The sequence below is a fragment of the Mytilus californianus genome, unplaced genomic scaffold (assembly GCF_021869535.1).
Source record: "Mytilus californianus isolate M0D057914Y unplaced genomic scaffold, xbMytCali1.0.p SCAF_10, whole genome shotgun sequence".
NCBI lineage: Eukaryota > Metazoa > Mollusca > Bivalvia > Mytilida > Mytilidae > Mytilus > Mytilus californianus.
In genome coordinates, this window is record NW_026262582.1 from 6,614,220 (window position 1) to 6,627,500 (window position 13,281).

At 32.7% G+C, this 13,281-nt stretch overlaps 1 long non-coding RNA gene across 1 annotated transcript; it reads left to right on the forward strand.

Moving 5' to 3' along the window:
- The first annotated feature begins 7,978 nt into the window (after positions 1-7,978).
- On the forward strand, positions 7,979-13,271 carry LOC127717531 (uncharacterized). The gene is made up of 3 exons (XR_007989225.1): positions 7,979-8,046; positions 10,514-10,655; positions 12,612-13,271. It is a non-coding gene; the product is annotated as an uncharacterized LOC127717531 (long non-coding RNA).
- Positions 13,272-13,281: the final 10 nt, after the last annotated feature.

The following is a 13,281-nucleotide window of genomic DNA, read 5'->3' on the forward strand; positions in this document are numbered from 1 at the left end:
TTTCAGTTATTTTCTTTGTTTAATCTTAACACATTAGGAAGATGTAATTGATATGAGTGAAAAGACATGTCAGAAAAATGTCAAATAGAAATCAGCCAAACCCGAACAATTCTTATTTCAACATAAGTGCATTTGACCTTGTCATAGTAAACCGAGTTTACACGAACTATTTGGTGCCAGTGGGGTGAACCTCCCAATTATATATCTTTAAAAAGTAACAGGTTTATCGATATTTTCTTACTATAAGGAGTTCCCACAGACATTAGTATTTAATCGCAGATATCAATTTCCAGGACCTAGTCAATATTAATTGGTCGTCAAACTGTTTTTAAATTTCAAAGTACTAAATCGAAATAAATAATCATAATTGATGAATAATATGTTAATATATTTCAAACTTAAACATGAAAATAAATGTAAACCTTTTTTCTCCTGACAAAAGTAATAGTAGTAGTAGAAACATTATATTCAAAGGGGAAATTCAGATCATGTCTGTTCTCCATGTTCTCGCAAATTATATTATGCAGTCTCGGCGTCCTCAAATATGACGTTTTGAACCAATTAGAACATCTAAAACAGTAATGAGCCCATAATACATAATTATACAATTATGATGATATGGTTTTACGGTTGCCTATGAGGATGATGCAATCTCAGCGTCCTCAGATATGACGTTTTGGACCAATTAGAATGTCTAAAACAGCAACGATCCCATGATATAACACCATATAAAGTTATGATGATATGGTTTTATGATTGCCTATGAGGATGATGCAATCTCAGTGTCCTCAAATATGACGTTTTGGACCAATTGGAACGTATAAAACAGTAACGATTCCATATTACCATATAAAACGTTCTCCGTTGTTTTCCATTCGTTTGATGTGTTTGAGCGTTTGATTTCGCCATTTGATAAGAGATTTTCCTTTTTTAGTTTTCTTTGGAGTTCGGTTCTTTTGTTATTTAACTTTTCATATTACATCATATAAAATTATGATGATATGGTTTTATGATAGCCTATGAGGTTGATGGATGCATGGATGGCTGTTTAACGTCTAGCGTCAGATTAAATGGAATAGAAAATGGAAATGGGGAATGCTTCAATGAGACAACAACCCAAACAAAGAGCAGAAAAAAGTTCAAGGCAACTAATGGGTGTTTCACCTGATTTTTATAGTTTGTTCTATTTTGTACTGTCACGTCACTGTCCTAGATTAGGGGGAGGGTTTGGCACCAGCAAACTAGATTAACCTCGTCATATTCTGTATGTGACTGTCCCTAGTTAGGACCCTGTAATTCAATGGTCGCCGTTTGTTGCTGTATATCATATTTGTTTTTCATTCTTTGTACATAAATCAGGCCGTTAGTTTTCTCGTTTGAATTGTTTTACATAAAATTTTTGTGATTTCGGGGCCTTTTATAGTAAACTATACGGTATTGATTTTGCACACTTTTAAAGGCCGTGTGGTGACCTACAGTTGTTAACTTCTATGTAATTTAGTCTCTTTTGCAGAGTTGTCTCATTGGCAATCATACCATATCTTCTTATGTTTATTTTTAGCTTGCCCCTAAACAATAATGTAAACTAGTTCAGCGGAATGGACGCCACTCTTAACTCCAAAACATCCAAAATAAAATTTCAAAAATAACCGCACAAGACTAGCAAAGGTTAGAGGTTCCAGATTTTTGACAGAGCCAAAATGGCGGTGGGGTTAATCATGTTTTGTGAGATCTAAAACCCTCTCCCTATATCTTTAGCCAATGTTGAATAAACAAACAAACAGCAAATCGCAAAGTAAAATTCAGCTCAAAAGAAGTTCGAGTTCGATGTTAGAATAGGTAATAGAAGAAACTACGCAAAATGAAAATAATAAACATAGATTAACAAAGGACTTCTGGCAGTTACTGAAACGCCAGCTCCATACTTAAATGTAACTGATTGAAAGGTTATGTCTTCATCATACGAAAATCAACCACAATCCTTGCCATTAAGGGTTTAGTATCATGCCATAACACATTACACGAGAAGAACATAACCCGTATCATGCCAACAGCAGGTTTTAGAATATATGTTTTTATTTTCGATGCAAAGACCTTATGAGTGAATCAATATCAATTTTTAAAAAATCCATCTTTAATGACTTGACCTTTGTGAATTAGTCTGTTTTGGATAAAAGAATAAGTATAAATGCATATTCAGGACTAGAACATGTCAATGCAATATGAATATAAATCATGATTTGTACATGCACTAGACCAATATGCTGAGCCGGATTTTAAAGGGCTAGTAGGTCACATGGAAACAGTCCGCATTTTCCGTACTCCGAGCCGACCGGTCTTTGTTCTTTTAGCGAGGAAGCAGTAAATATCAATCTTAAAGTCTTTGATGTGACCTGGCCGGGGCTCGAACCCGCGAACTCCAGAGGCTAGCACGCTACCACAAAACCCCTAACGAGGCGGTTTTGTCAATGAGACAACTATCCAACAAATGACGTAGATGTTAGTGACTATAGGTTATTTTACGACCTCCAACAATGAGCTAACCCATACCAACAAGCACATCCATATCATTATTGTTTATAATGTGTTTGGCAAAACGAACCCCACCAACAACAGGGAAGGGGGTGAACGCAGGGACTCTGAAAGGATAAGCAGTTCCTGCTCGACATGGGGCACCAGTCGTGTTGCTCATGCAAATACAAATCTGATGATAAGTTTCAGTGATGTCGGAATCGAAGAAAGGAGGACTTCATCTGTGACCTAGATATTCTGTAACGGTCAACTAACTTGTGATGGCTTTTCTAAAACAGTCATTAACCTTCTCGCAGTATTATTTTGATCATATTACTTACATTTAATTGGTAACTTCTCATTATATATCTATATCACATCAACGTAATACATTCCCTGATTGCAAAAAACTCAGCAAACGCCCATAACTGTTATGAAATATTGTAAGTTACTTAGTATATAATTCTAGTGAATTCAAAAGTAAGTTAACAATAAAAGAAATTCATTATCGATACATATATAACTTATCCTTTTGATAATTTTACAAATAAAACTTTGATATCGCCAATACTAATTAGTTGATTAATGTTTAATCATCGTCCAGTTGTAATTACATAGTGCATATTCAGGACAATGAGAAGAACTGATATTTGAAGAGAAAAATTATTTTCATGATGTTTATAACTTGATAAAAGTTGTTCAACTAGTATCAGACTCAATAATGAACGGTAACTAATGATAATACAGTTTAAAACCAAATATTAGCTAAACATCTAAAACAAAGTCGAAATCAACTAAGAACAGTTTTGTTTTAATGAACAATTTTTATACAAAAGGTTGGTAAACAAGAACATAACTCATAAGTGATGTGTAAATAATATTTATACAGTATAAAACCGATTATCAGCTTAATATCTTCAAATGAAGGTGGCAAAACAAAAGAAACTGGTATTCTAATAAAATAGCCTGTATCATAAAAAGTAAAATCACAAAAACACTGAACTCCTAGGAAAATTCAAAAAGGAAAGTCCCTAATCAAATGGCAAAATCAAAAGCTCGAACACATCAAACGAATGGATAACATCTGTCATAATCCTGACTTGGTACAGGCATTTTCTTATGTAGAAAATGGTGGATTGAACCTGTTTTTATAGCTAGGTAAACCTCTCACTTGTATGATAGTCGCATCAAATTTCATTATATCATAGGACTATACACGCGACAAAAGTATACAAATCAGGCAACAGAATATTTGTATGATCTGTATCTTTTGATTTTGCAAAGGAAGGCACAAGTGGAAGAGATTATATCCTTGAAACCTTTAGCAAGACGGCCATTATAAGTCTAAAAAAAGTAACATCAGTTGACAATGTTCGGTTATACAGACGAAACAGACAATTACTTGGATCCAGCAGCCAAAACTCTGTAAACATACATCACAAACATACAACACAACTGACTAAAAAAATGAAACAAACATCTAACTAAGACGCCAATAAAAAAGGAGTTGGAATAGATAGTAAATTTGACAAAGACGCCAACAAAAAAGATTTTGTCATTGATAGTAACTTGATAAAGACGCTAATAAAAATATGTTGTTTTTGATAGTACATACCGTATATAGTATATACGTTCTCGATCAAGTGAAAATTCAGTAAAATATGCATACAAGGGTAAACAAAATAGAAAGAACGCTGTAAAATCCCTCTTATGTCAAAATGCAGCTCAAGACCGAAACTAAAATATGATTTTTACTTTAAGAAAAGTTAATCTTTATTTTAATGAAATGTCCCATGTCCATGTCTGCAAATTAGAACATTGTGAGGCAGGATATTTGTCATGAGGCGAGTAAACTTGTTTGTGAGCGCCCAACCTTGCCTATGTTTATTATGTTCAGAAATGTCAAATTATTTTTAACAACGTTAAAGGTTGTGTTATATCATTAAAATTCCGTTTTACAACAACTAATGTCAGTTTTAATAACTTATTAAGTTTAGGCTATATTTTTTTTGAATTTTAAAAGGATCACAGTGTCTGCAGATCGAGATTATAAAAAGGAGCTGTGCCATGTATAACAAAACATTGTCTGATGTTATTCATGCACACATTACGTTATATTTCTAATACGTAAAAAGGAAGATATTTAAGAAGCAATCAAAATTCACTATTCAAAAATAAACAAACCATGAAAAAAAGAAAGAACAACACACTACAAATATAGCATATAAATCTAAAGACTAAGCAACTCAAACCCATTGGTAGTGCTCCTCAAAGGACATAACTACTGCACAAGTAAAGTCGGTAATATTTCTTTTAAGAATTAATGAAATACTAGAATAATTATTTTTATGCTACGCAATCATTTTGTTTTCAGTAGAGAAACTATATGTATCAATTTCTATCAAAATGAGAACATTTTAAAGGAAAGAGCTAATACTGCAAAAATTGCTCCCATGAACCATACGATATATCGGAAACTATTTTTACGTTTATAGCAAAGGTTGCCAATTCCTTGTTTTACTATTTCTAAGTTACTAGAGCTGGTAGTGACTTTCAGCCTCGACAGTATCATCCATTCAGTGTCCTATTTTTCGATACGAGCTTGATTTAGAGGTCAATATATTTTAAATGTTGTCTATGATATTGCATTTATAGATTATGTTATATTACAAAAATGATTCAACTCTTTTATGCAAAGTTGACCTTCGACGGTTTTGTTATATATCAACAAAATGATTAAGGAACTCTCTGATTTACATGAATTTCAAAATTGACTTAATTACGATTAGTATATCAATAGCCATTACACTTAATAAATCTGGTAACTTTTGTTTTCTTGTTTTAAATACATTTTTTGTAACGTGAAATGGTCTATGTTTTTCAGGTAAATGTAAATGTTATAGTTTCATATTACAGTTACTGACTATTCTTCTTTTCTGTTTATATATATACAAGTTCATCTTTTAATGTGGTTTTACTTTTTTTTAATTCTCATTCTAATTGTGAGTGTGCTCATCTTAACAGATCTTCATTTAGGTAAAAAGGAGTCCTGCTGTTCCAAAACATGTGTTATTAAACTTCACAGATATTGATCTTTTTAAAGTAACCCAATTACAAAAGTGAGACAAAAAGGTAGAAATAGGCCAAGGGTAATGATTTTTACAACAGTGTATGTAGGAAAATAATGTTATGGTCCTAGATTATCAACAGACTTTTTAAAGACGTTTTGTATACTATCTTATTTACGTTTACCCCTCACATGCTTATAAATACTTACAGAGTCTGCTAAGAACTTGTGTGAAAACCAAACCAAAAAATAAAAGTTGTTCAACCTATTTGCCATTTTTTTTTGTAAAAGAACATATCCTTTTCGATGCATGTGCATGTTCAAATTCGAGACATGTAAGTGTATGTGAGGTCTGCGTTCTTAGGTCTGGTTAATTAATTCCAGTTAGCTGAGGTCCGCGATCTCGTGTTAGGTAACTAGGTGGATACGTTCAAATGCCTGAAGGAGTAATTGTTTTAATCTTAACGAAGGGATGTAACTATGCTTACCATTTTTTGTTGCAAAACAAATTATCAAGGGAGGTTATTTGCATTGTTTTGGATGGTGGTGTTTATGGAGAGAGTGGCTGTCCAGATTTCATCTTTATTTGCGTAAGTCAATTTCGAAATAAATTTTGGCTGCTCCAACGACATACTATCAAGATTCCTTAGGCTTGTAACTTTCTAAAGTGTTTAAACGACTTGTAGTGGCGTTGATCGTCTGAACTGAACACTACACTACTAAGGTCTACGGAAAAAAAATGGCAGGAAATAAATATTTTTGGTCACGCATGCGCAGTAGTAAAAATGAAATGATCTTAAACTCATTCGTCAGCAGCAGCAGTAGCATAAACATAAAAAATCTGTGTTTAAAGGGCAGTATAAATAACTCTCGTCCGATCGCATGACTACTCTTCACATATGCATAGAACCTAGAAGCGGTCAAACACGCGCAGAACCAATTTCCGGTCCTTGTTGATGACCTTCACCACCATCACGATCATCACATTTCAACTGTGCCTCTATATTACTACCGTTAGTCTGTATAGCAAGTGCTTATTTTTTCAGCTAAATTACAATGGGTGTGAAGATATACATATGGACAGAAGAAGATGAAAATGTAGGACATGGATCCATGACTTTGAGTGATGGGATTACCCACATCAGCTGGTGGCCCAATGAAGAGAAAGAAATGACTGCCAACCACAGTTGGGTACGTTTAATTTTAGGATTGTCTATTCTCAATTTAAAAAAGTTACCCATGATAATAACTATATCAAGTATTATTTCATAGTTCTACTCAACATTTGATATCTAAATCGAATTTAAAACTTTCAACATTGAATTTTTAATTTTCAAGGTAATCGTGTCTTCTTCCGACCGGTAGTAGAACCCTTGTCCAATTATGGCGCATGTTTGACTGTGCGGGATGTATAATTTCGAGGTCACGTCTGGTCGCAATGGGGGTGTTAAGTCTGATACCTTGTGTAGAGAGAGTGTTATACTCTCTGTACGTTAACGAAACGGCAACTTGCGACAACTCTTTGAACGATTTTAACCTGGCTTAATGCGCGGCATAATTTATTTCCCCAATCAACATATTTTTCAAATTTCTCGTCCTTCTAACTGGTCGACCCCCTTTTACATGACCTACCTATTGTATAATTGTTAGTTTGATTTTCGTCCTGAATATGAATATAATATTTGCCAGAATCCAACCTATACCATAACTATCATAAACAAATATTACAGAGGATTAAAAAATGCTTTCTTACAACTCATGTTAGGTATAATATAATATGACACCGCTCGTGTAGTCCTTACTTTATGACAAACTTTAAGAGATGTCCTAAGTTTGGATCACTTTGTGAAACGCACTTGGACTAAGATATGTCGTAATACAATCATAAGACATGTCGTAGTCCTAAGACAGCTTTGTGAAACTTGCCCCTGTGTAACAAAAAGTAATATTTGATTCTTTATGTCCAGATTGTACATGCATTTGAAATACAACCTGTTAACTTTCAATTAATTATTCATTTGATTAACATAATCTGCAATTTAGAATTTGTGGTATAACTTCTGACTTAATTAAGTTATCATAATATTTTCATTAATTTTGGGAGAAGTGTTGCACATTTAAGCTTCTTCGATATTGATGTTGGTTAATGAAACATACATGTAAAATGAAGCTGTTAAAAGAGATTTTAAGGAGAACATAGCTGATGCTGACGAATGATGATTGCAAAAGGAATTGCCTACATAAACCTTTAATATGCAAGTCATATTTTCCAGAAAATACCCTTTTAAAATTATCTGAGAAAAAATCGAATCCACCTACTTACATTTAGTTTGTTTCCCCGACTTTCGCACATCCGTTTTGGTTATCTTTTCCTTGTTATTTGTGAATTTTGCAGTTTATGAACTCCTTGTACACAATTTATTGTCATAGGTGAGGTTGCTTTCAATACATTCTCAACTACAATAAATGTAAGTATTTTAATAACTTAATAATGTTATCTTTTATTGTCTTTTGAAATACAAGAATATCATTAAATATTTTTATATGTGACCAACTATATTTTTTATATGAAAAGATTTTCTGGTTAAAATTTGCCACCGTTCGTTATTGTGTATGTTAGTCTATAAAACAGGGAGAGACCCAAGGCAGGATATACAAACCAAAAGACACATAAAGACATACAACACTATGGCCTTAAGATAGATGCATTTGAAAAGAACAAAAAAGGTTTACAAATAGATTCTCAGAGAAGTAAAGTTTAAGCAATACAATTCCCATAAAAAATATAAGAAAATTACTTGTTTCCGTATTATCCGAATGATTACTTTTGGTTTCTGTGAGAAAAGAAGCTTTTTTCTCGAATTTCTTTAAAATAAGGCTTTGAAAAATGTTAAAAAAAGTCATTTTGCTTGAAATAAAACGAAACCGTAATTTATAGGGTCAAATGGACAATTCATCAGCGTGTTTCCTATTTGTGTAGATTTATGTATAAGAATCTAGGGTGGGCTCGAATGTCGACACAGCATAAAAAGAATTGAACGTTTTCGTGATATCTACTGATTTTATTGGAAAAACCATGTAATATCTAGGATTTGGAGACAATTTTTGTTTTTTAAACCTAATGATCGTGACTCATGGGCCTTTCTAGAAAAAAGCAAATATAGTGAATATTGGCGGAAAGTGCTCCTGAACAAACACCAATGATGAGTTGAAATGCAAAGTAAAACAAATTAACTCGTCATCAAACAATTTTGAAAGAAATGATTTCATTTAAAGCCAGTCTTCGAAATTCATTGTTCTCTTTCCTTATCGGAATGGTTTTGTCAGCAATATGATCAGTGTTCGATGACCTTTAAAACATTATTGGAGTAGATAGACATTATCTGCTTGTCCTTTTGAACATTAGCGTATTTCCTTAAAAATCAGTTTAAATGTAAAGCCGGGTCGACGTCCAATAAAACATTCTCTAAATTAAGAGAGAAATGAAATAACCGTTTGAAGTTGTGATATGAGCTTGATAGACGTTTGCGCTTACTTTATTTAAACAAATGTTTGCATTGTTGTATAAGTTACAAGAGCGCAATTATATGTTTACATTTTACCGGCAAGTTTTTTACCCAAAAATTGTACTAAGAATAGAATCTTGTGATTGGTTGATACAAGATTGGAATTACTTTTAATCGAAAGCTTATCCATTAGCATAAATTCCACCGAAAAACATTCCAAAGAAAGATAAAAAAATGATCTTTTTAAAACATTCATTTCTGCCACTGGCGACAGTCATTTGGGAAAAAATACTAAAAATGGGCAATAATGTCTTCAAAAAGAGAAAGTCGGATACACCTTTTTATGTTCACGAGTGTTTGAGTTGTCTTGAAAACGTATAAAGCAAAAATAGTTGATACATCTTCTCGCTACAGATTATATTATTTTTTTTAATATACTTAGGATAAAGGTTGATATACTAACATTAAAAACTCACAGTACTAAAAAATGCAATAAATAGGTCAATTGAAATACTTTTCTAATGAGTCATAACAACAGAGTAAGTGTGTTTGAATAACAAATCTTAACTAAATGTACTTTACGACAGACTTTACAAATGGATATTAAAATGAATAACTTAAAAATAAATTGTGTGTGTATTATCTAGGTTAATTAATCAACAACCTCTAAAAACGTTTAGTCTGCCCTTCCACGAAATATTTAATAAGAATTTATTTTAATGTTTTTGAACTTTCGAAATTACCCCTAACAACTGATCAGATATTAATTTAAAGTTGACTAAAGGCTTGAAAGTACATTATATGACGCTTAATAGCTAGTAGGTTCATTTGTCTTTTAAAAACCAACCGTCATATAAGGATCGTAATGATTTAAAAGACTTAAATGATTTAGATAGATAAATAACTCGTTCTCCTCCAGTGGTATTCGCATAATTGTTCATGACAAATTGATACTGCCGATAATTCGCATTTGGTGATGCCATACATGATGGAAAGAGGAATTTTGTAAAAGAATCAAAATGTATGAGTGTGGATTCGCATGGAACGTGATGCATGCATAGCAAAAGACGTTTACAATGTCGTCGCTCCTTTGGAGTTCATGCGCCTTCTCCAGTTTTCATGTTTCCGCCTTGATTTGTCTCTTCTTAATCGATTTACAAGAATTGACCATTGGTTAAGTACTGTTGCCTTAAATAAAATAATAAAATGAAAACTTACACAGCCGATAATTTGCATTTGGTCATGTCATTAACGATGAAAGGGGGAAGGGTACGCCGAATGGAACAAACCAGTTTCTGTTGATGATTTGTTCGTTTGTCTTTTCAATAAATCTGCTATAGCAATAACATATAACAAGTTTTGTAAAAAAGAATCAAGTTTTATGAACGAGAGAGGAGTTTATGTCAAACAAGATCTACTTTTATTTCAGCTAAATTACAATGGGTGTGAAGATATACATATGGGCAGAGGGAGGAGGAAGTGTAGGTCATGGATCGATGACCCTAGGCGATGGAACCCATATCAGCTGGTGGCCCAAAGAAGACAAAAAGAAATCTCCCTTCCAAAGATGGGTGAGTTTTATTTCAAAATTACATACTTTCGATTCAAAGCAGTGTCCTTTTTTGTTTTATCGGCTCTTTTATGTTTGTGTTAGGTTTTGAATTTTCAGATAGTTTGGCCTGTGGCATCACAGAAGAGACATTGATTGTCGAATTGAGCATCTGGTTCATTAAATTTGGTAGCGTTATTGGTATTATCGCTGATAAGAAATTTAGGTCTGAATCTTATTGGTCAATGTAACAGTCAATTATATATATAATTCTACAACAAGTATAATTCAAAAATAGACAAAAGATATCAAGAGAGACCTTAAAACATATGTCGGAGAACAAATTTAATACAGCATATCCAAAATAAAAAAAAAATGATACACGAAAAAACAAATACAGGAAAATGATTATAAAGACTGAACAACACGAACAACATGAACCCAGCCAACCATCAGAAATGGGATCTGGACGGTTAGGCAGACTCATATTATAACAGTAAAACGACTGCTTTTAAATATATGTTTTCAATGCGTTATAATGAATCATCCATAAGTTCCACGTCGCTGTATTTCTTGTGTAGCTTTCTCTAGAGAACTGTTAACTTTTTTTATTCAAGCGTCACTTATGAGTCTTTTGTAGCAGAAACGCGTGACTGGCGTACACATTTTAAATCCTGGTATTTATGATGAGAGTTTGTTATTTCTGTTGAACATCTACGTTGTTCATTAATAATAATATCAACGAATTTCCTTTACAGCATTATTAACTCTCGAACATACATGTATGTTGTATGATCTCTTGCTACTTAATGCAAAGTATACGTAAACGAGTGATTTTTAAAATTTTGATACGATTTTGTTTGCATTAATAATTCGTTAAACATCATCTAAATTTCGAAAAAAAAAAAAAATATCGGAGATATCAAAATGGTGAAATATGTCTATAATTGTATAAAATGTACATGAAATTGGCGAAACATTTTTTTTTACTTTAACCCGCTTTTTCTTACAGAATATTGATTTTAAATGATATGTTATTGCTGTATGTATTTCCGTTTTAATGATACGAAACTGTTAGCTAGTCAGCTGAGTCTCGATTTGTATTGTAAGAATGGGTAAAAACAAACAAACAACAACAAAAAACAAAACAAAAAACAATTTAGCCTCGTGAACAATTTCTGCGCGTATCAAGCATACCTTCATTTTCCAGTGGCAGTCAAAAATGTCAGCGCTTCTTCACGGTCCACTCACTTATAAGGACCTACCTATTGTATTTGTATTTAAATTTGGTCTCGTTCTGAGTATGCATTAAATGTTTGCCTCTAGACGTAAGGCAAACAACAATTAATTGATCAACCTAAAGTCTTGTGGCCAATAGAATATACCACGTTTCTTCTTGGTGCATTTAATCCATTTTCACATTTGTTTTTACAAATAGCTTTTTTGTATCCGAACAAACAAGAAAACGCAAAGGTGTAATCAAACCTATGATTGTGTTGGATAAAAACCGCAATTTTTATACGTGTGCATGTAAAACAAATTTCTTGGTAGAGGGGTCTAAATACAGCACAAACAACAATTTCCAAAAGACCAAAAAAAGTGAAAAAGTCTATTGTATATTTATATATATATATATACCACGTGTTATCTGATGGATAACGTCTGTCATAAAGTTGTCACATGTATAGGCGTGTATAATAAAATTAAGATTTGATGTGGCGGCCGAAGAATGACCTATTATATGAAAATGAAGAACAACTAACCACAAAACAAAACACGTTATTCTAACGCTTTTTTACATAAATCCCACAAAAAATGGGGTTTCTATTGCAGACACAAGCAACTTCGCAGCCTTTGTTTTGTTACTGCAATTTATTACAGACAAACCAATATGAATTTATTTATAATTCTCCATTTAATGAAACAGTTGCAAAACTATGAAAGATATTTTGTAGTTCACCTTACATTGATTTTATAGAAATCAGTAGAAGCAGAACCTGCAACTTCGTATGAACAAGATGTTGAATGGGAAAATAGAAAACCAGCTGATTTCATATACGAAATTCCCTCCGGGAAACTTGACGAGGCAGCAATTAGATCTTGGTGGAATGAGTTCAAAACGACCAATACGTATCACATCGCTTTTAAGAATTGTTGCAGTGCCGTTTACAGCGCATTGAAGAAAGGTGGAGCTGAAAAATTAGTGCCGTTCCCAGGGTCTCTTATTTCAACACCAGCAAATTTGAAAGAATACGCAGAGAAACTACAGAAAGCTACAATTTAACAAACAAAGGATAAAGAACACATCTGATTTTTTTATAACCGAAAGAATATAGTTTTATCATTATAGTGTTTCTTGTAATCTTGAACTCTTGACTCCGCTTAAAAGTATTTCAGAAATTGCTTTTGTAAATTAAGAAAACTGACATGATTAGTTACTATTCAAAAACAATGTTTTTTTTTTTGGACTGATTGTCCTTTTCTTTGTCTCAACTATTGACCCTTATCATATACCAATTTCGAACTTCAGGGACATTCCCAGGTTTAACCTCAATTTTACGTCAGTTGTCCCTATGTCACTTCCAAATCAAAATTTATACTGCTATGCTTTAATAAATCTAATAAATCTATAATGAAATGGTAGTTCA